The sequence below is a fragment of the Morone saxatilis genome, unplaced genomic scaffold, assembly GCF_004916995.1.
Source record: "Morone saxatilis isolate NCDOM2014 unplaced genomic scaffold, NCSU_SB_2.0 Contig4, whole genome shotgun sequence".
Classification (NCBI taxonomy): Eukaryota; Metazoa; Chordata; class Actinopteri; family Moronidae; genus Morone; species Morone saxatilis.
The window spans coordinates 15,468,825-15,475,774 of record NW_023339984.1 but is presented as its reverse complement, the minus strand read 5'-3'; positions in this window follow the sequence as shown (position 1 = coordinate 15,475,774).

The following is a 6,950-nucleotide window of genomic DNA, read 5'->3' as shown; positions in this document are numbered from 1 at the left end:
AGAACTTTAATAAAATCTTGTGAACCAATTGACTTTAATGAATCTGATTTGGAGGGAAATGTTAACGCCTGTGTGGGTCATTTGTCATCCTCAGTCACGCAGATCAGCGTCAGCTTTCCTTGTTGCTTAGCCTGCATAGTGTGTGTGTGCCGTGCTTTCTTAAACATAAACTGAAAGATTTGACAGATTTATAATGTTTTGACTTTTAATGTAATTTTAATGTAAAGTGTCGCAAGAGCAGTTTAATTGACTTTAGACTCGGAGATTGTACCTGGCTCAGTCAGCTACAACAGGATTATCTGGTGTAACCCTCTCATAGCTGCACTATATCATAATCCAAATGTGAAGATTTGATGCTTTTACTTTTAATAATTAAAATGTATTTGTAATAATTTTGAGGTTTGGAGTGTTGGTTGGACAATTAATCATTAGTTGCAGTGCTACACAATATAGTTCAAAATGAGCTCAAACTAAACCAACTACAACAATAAAATCCTGCTTTTACATTAATGCACAAGTCATAATAATATAATATATAATAGTATAAAAGTCACTTTCAATACTTTAACTATATTAACCTTAATATACTTACTTACATAATATTTCATTTTACAGTGTTGTATTAGTAGTTTTACTTAAGTATAGGATCTCCACTGCATGTCAGACACAACAACCATCCTATAAATAACTATCTATAGCTATTCTTCTTATGATTATTTCCATGAAAGGATTCCTACCACGCATTGATGAGATGGGGAGGTCTTCCTTCTGCACCAACGCACCATAGCAATGGATAGTTTCATCACTTCCTCTTTTGTTTACATCCAAAAGGCAGAAAAATAAACGAGTGAGTGTCACTGCATTATGAGGACACATACATGTAACTCAGCTTGTGTATCTCAAGCTTGTATGTGTGTGTGTGTGTGTGTGTGTGTGTGTGAGGCGACCTAGAACAAGTGTGTGACCTGTCCTGTCAGATTATATCAAATCCAATCAGGACCATTGTAGCTGTAAGCTGTAAGGTGAAACTAATGATAAGGATGATTAATATTATTATTACTATCAAAATAATGAACACAATCAGCGCAGGGTTTTACTTCCAGTTTTGTCCAGCCAGACATGGAAAACGTCTGATTTGTTTTATGTTTTTACACGTGCAGAGCAGACGGCTGAGAGGAATGCAGCCACAGTGGTGCATGTGGTCCAGCACACTGGCCTGAATCGACCGAGTTTTATATGCACACATGGTGTTTAATAGCAGTTCTACCATCCCTGATTTTTATTATAGTCAACTCATACACAGATTCTAAGAAAAAAATATTTTATTGTCACTTATATAACACTTGCGAGTGCTGCAGAGAATAAATCATCATATGATCAGTCTCATCATATTGTTTAATGATCTTTTAAGTGCTTTCAATAAACTGGTTATAAAACAAAAATACTTTTTGCAAGAAGTTGCTTGCAATTGTCAGATAGATTTGTGAGTCCTGCGGGGCTTATGCACGGGTTGCAGGTGAAAACCGGCTCTGTGAATGGCAGTATGTGTTTTTTTCTCCATTTTTTAAATACTAATTGGCCTAATCTTTAGAGATTTATAAATACACACGTAGTAAGTGAGACAGTGTGTGGGTTTTTTTCCACTTTTAGATTGAAACTTAAAGGATCAGTGTGTAGTATTTAGTGGCATCTAGTGGTGAAGTTGTAGATTGCAACACCGCTTGTGTCTGTATTCGACGAAATGAATGACGGAATGAAAACGGGCTGTGAAGCGTGGAGGAAAAACTACAGTGAAACTCGCGAAAAATGCTAAAGTCCCATTCTGTAGAAACATGGGGCTTCAACATGGCCGCCTCTGCGGAGGGTGACCCAAGGCACATGTAGATAAAAACCTTAGATATAGAAACACAGATACCCCATTGGCTGCTGCTGTATGCCGCCACTATATGTCTGCGTGCTCGCCATACTGTGGAGGTCAAAATCCGCTAAGAAAATCGGCTGTAACTCGATTAAATCTGAATCAAATTTAATGATTTTCATTTTGCTATAAATGTGAGAAACTAAACGTGATACTGGTGACTTGTAGGAATTAATTCAGTCACTATGGGTCGGATCTAACCAGCTCTATGCCAAAACATTAGCCAAAAACACTTCCACTGGGGCATACAGGCTATCTACGTTTCTATATCTATGATAAAAACAGCTCATTCTAAGGTAACGAAAACACAACAATTCAGGTGATTATTCACTAATGAATACCTATGAAAATTATATTCCATTTCTGCCACCAGATCCTCCTAAATGTTACACACTGGACCTTTAAATGTTACAGAAATGACGCAGGATGAGAACTGCTCTAAATCTTTATGGTACTGGAAGCCTCGATGTGTCCGAATTGATAGCAAAGACTTCCAGACACTTAGATCCAAGCAATGTATCACTTTATTTAGCAAGCTCTCGATCTATCTGACCTCAAAAACAAACAAAATACAATAATTGACAGGCAGGTAAAAATAACCAGTCCTAGTCATTGGCAGTACGCAAAACATCTGCGTGTGTACTAAAGAGATTTTTTTTAACAAAATACAAAGAAATACAGAAAAAGGAAACAAAGAGAGAAAGGAAAAACATAAAAACAGGAAGCATCTTAGAGTAGTATTTCATCACATAGTAAATGGGGCTCTGACAGGGATCAGGCTGGAGCCATCATAAATTAGGAGTATTAAAGTATTTAAACACCCAGCTGGTACACGATTGAGGAAACAGCCATGTGGTTGACTGGCACAATAATGTGCCTTCTCCCTGTCAAATAAATCACTATAATTCTTTTCTTTTTTCTTTCTCCTGTTATCATTTAATTTTTTTTATCTTCAAGTTCATTATTTCTGATCAAATTCACTTAAAAATAAACACATCTTGGAGTCAGGAACCAACATTTTTCAGCTAATAACAGAAAGTTGGACCCCTCACAGACCCTCGGTTTGTACTGCATGTTTTCCTCCATACCATAACACACAGTGCAGGGCTCATCTAAAAGCTAGAGGGCAGCATGATACAGAAACACCAACCAGCCTCTCCAGTCAGTCTGCTGTGAGGAAGACTGTCATGTGTGTGGAGTTATCTGGAACAATAACTAACAGAAGTTTCTAGTTGAATCCAGTCCCACTATTTCAGCGTAAGGGTGATAAAAAGTTATAAGGCGTTGCATAATGTGGCAGAACAAACTGCACATTTCTACAGGGTAAACGTCACTGTTCTGGCCTTTTCATGGGTTTAAGTTGATTATCTGATTCAGCATGTTGCTCTTTTTCCTCTGTCCTTTGGGGTTTACTCAGCTCAGCCATGATTCAAACATCATTTTCTCTAAATGTCAAAAACAAAAGTGAGATTAATACAAGTAAAGGGATCAAAATGTGTATTTTCTCTACGCATCAACGTGAGAACACATAGTGTACATTGTGTGTTTTATGTTCCTAGAGGTGAGGTTTGGATAATAAAGTTGTAACTAAGCATCCCGTTTTGTACCACTCTCTCTCTCTCTCTCTCTCTCTCTTTCTCTGAACCTTGCACTCTACCAACATTATGTCAAAACCAAGACAAATCAGTCCAGATGTGGAGTCCTGACCTGCCAGATGAACCCTCTGACTCCATCACTGCTGCAGTAAATACATGCTGCTTTAAAACATTAATGTTGTATTTTTTAAGCAGAGTTGTTTTAAAAGTTTTTAAATATGTGTGACAAAATGTTTAACAGCACAAATGAAATAAGATATTTTTGAGAAAACTCAATAGTTTGCTCAGTCGCATGACCTCAGTACTAAAATCAACTGCTGATGAAGGTCTTGGGAGGACTGTTGCAGTAGTTGTATAAATCATTTAGTGTGTGAAATCTGATAAGTTGCCTTGAGTGATGTCACTTGATTCAGGGTCAGCTGGGGCTGAAAACTACAAGTTTGAAACAGACAAAAATCTGAGGGTGTGGTCTAAAAAAGGCGAGCGCTTACAGGACCTCGTGGCTACATTGCTTCAAATCATGATTAACATTAATTAAGAAATCATGTAAAAGACTCACAACCGAAATATAAGCCGTCACCAGGAGGATTGTCACTTCTAGAATTCATTCAACGTGGTTAATTTTCAAAGTGTAATTGACTTGTTTGAATTTAAAGTTCACAGTCTATAAGCCGGTCAGTAAACTAAGCTAGTAATTTTAAGTTGTTTACTACAAAAATGGAGGACTCAATGAACAAAGCCGCCCTGAGCGGACAATAGTGACACCAACACCTGAGAAACATTGTGCTTCTGTCGACAGCGTACAAAGAAACTGTCTATCTCTACAACAACAACAACTCACCTGTTAACGTTAGCTTGCAGTGGAGCGAGTGTACAACCTGACAGTGACAGTCACCAGACAATATGCAAAACCTGAAATTAATCATCATTTTTCTTAGACATTCCTCTAGTCTTTGCTTTAGGCCTCTCAAATCACTTAACTACCCCTCTGTCAAAAAGGCCGCAATATAAAATGCTTTATTTTAAGGGGTCCAAGCTCATCAATATTGTTGCTGCTTACCTTATATTGTATAAGGTTTCCAACTATTTCTGATTTTCAGTATCTTGGATATCAAAGGAGGTTTAAGTCATTTTTCTGTATCAGAGAGTTCATTTTGACTCTGCTGAAGCAGGTCTGCAGCAGAGTTCAACCACAGGTTACTGTACACATTCAAACAGTCTCCTTATATCCAGGCGTTGACAGTCTCTGCCATAAGCAACTCTTTGAATCGATCGCAAGCTCCTTCTTTTCTGAATGGCACTTATCTTTATGAAACGGCCACTTAGCGGTCACTGACCGAGGGCCCCTCATTCTCAAGACTGACCGGCACCGCAGTGTGCAAGGGTGGAGGGGTGGAGGGGGGCTCGAGACCTCAAACAGGGCAAAACAGGTTTTCACATTCCTTCTGTGGCACCTTCATTGGAAAATATGTTGTTTCTCATGACTTTTAAAAGTTACCTGTATTAGTGTTTACTATTAGTGGGTTTCCATCCACCTGTTTTTGTGCACGTTTTAAATTTCTTCATAAGAAACCTTGAGTGGAAATGGCATAAATTTGACGGAAAAGACTCGAAATATTGCAGAATAAGTTTTTATGCTTGTGGTAGGTGGAAAAGTTGGTCATGTTCTCTACATTTTTCTCCACGTTTTGAGGTTTTACTGGTGCGTCTAATTGCGTCATCTTGTTGTGTCCTCTACTGTTTATCTCAACAAACTAACCCCTAATATTTCCATAACTGCAGTGGATGTAAGCAGGCGTGAATATTCATTTTCTTTTGCAGATTTGGATGGAAACGTGGCATGCAACACTTCTATCGGTAGGAACGATGATTTCCAAAATCGTTACACATCAAATTCCACAAAACAAATAGTTAATTACAAAACGACAGCCTTTTAAGTACAAAATCCCCTTCAAGAACAAATATAGAGACTAACCAGTGAACATATTGGAGCATTTAGCAGCTAAAGAGCTAAATGTTTTTTCTTGAGATGGTGGAGACCAAAAAAACAGCTAAAAGCAGAGTGAATAATAATAATAAGATAACTGTTTGCAACAGTTATGAAGTGTGTAAGGTGATATTCAATTATAAGTCAATGTTGATCTGCTCTCAAGTGACCAAAATATCAGTTAATGTAGGTTTAAACAAACTTTCAGTGAAATGTTTGGTCATATATGTCATTCATATTTTATTCTACTGCTTGTTCTTCACTCAACACAAGTTAAAGTTAAGTGTGACATTAACTGACATACGTTTGTGTGGATCAACCCATTATAATGTAGCCAATAATAAGCATTTACTAACGCTTACAAAAAGCTGGTACAAGCTCCAATATGTGATTCAGTTCAGTGGTTTCTTCGAGAGCATATACTGTATTTTAATAGCAGTCAATTCCACATCGACTTGTGTTGAAATATCCATTCACTGCTTTTCTTTTCTTTTTGCGGGCCCCTCAGTCAGTCTACAAATTTTCCTTATCTGATGCGGTCGGTAATTTGACCACGCATGAAAGGAGGAGCGATGAAAAGTCAGAAATGCAGAAAAGCAGAGTGACATGAATGAAAAATAAGTAATGAAAAGGGTGAAGAATAACCCTGCCACCCAGAAACAACCACACACACACACGCTTCGAACTTAAATCCATAAAAAGAAGGGTTTGAGAAGACACAATCAAACTTCAACAAAGAAAAATACTTTTGTGGTGTCAGTTTTCTAAACTTCAGAGTCAACAAGCATGTGTTTGTAATGTTTATAAATCAGTAAGCATGACTCATCCTCCGTCCTCCCATCTGCTTGTTAATCTTGAACAGACAGAAAGACAAAAGGTGTGTCCATATGTTTCTAACTCATGACCTCTGTGGAAAAAGCAAATTCATTATATCGGTAAACTCCCATTTCTAGCAGCAAAACACTCGTAAGACTTAACAGAACTTTTGTGACACATGGTTTCTGTCTTTTTTGTCTCCCCCCATTTTGTGATGGTTGACTTTTTTTGGCTTATGAAGCTGCATCGCTCTATCACATCTGTCCAGGAGGCAGCTAGCATAAGTGGCTGGTGTGTGTGTGTGAGCACACCCAAACACACACACACACACAACACACACACACACACAACACACACACACACACACTAGCATGCAAGTTGCTGTGGCTGCCGTTTATTTGTTATGGCAACTAGAGGATCTCCAAAACCTTCCTCTAATCTCGGTCCTCTCATAGAGCTGCACTGAAACATATTTTCTTTTATGGAAAACACAGAGGCGAAGCACTGACTAAACAGAGTTATCTGAAAGATCTGATCATAGAAATAACATTTCCTGCTTCGGGAATCATATTATCTATGGATGGTGTTTATGTGGAAGAATATGGAGAGGGACTTGGATGCAGACACTGGCAGA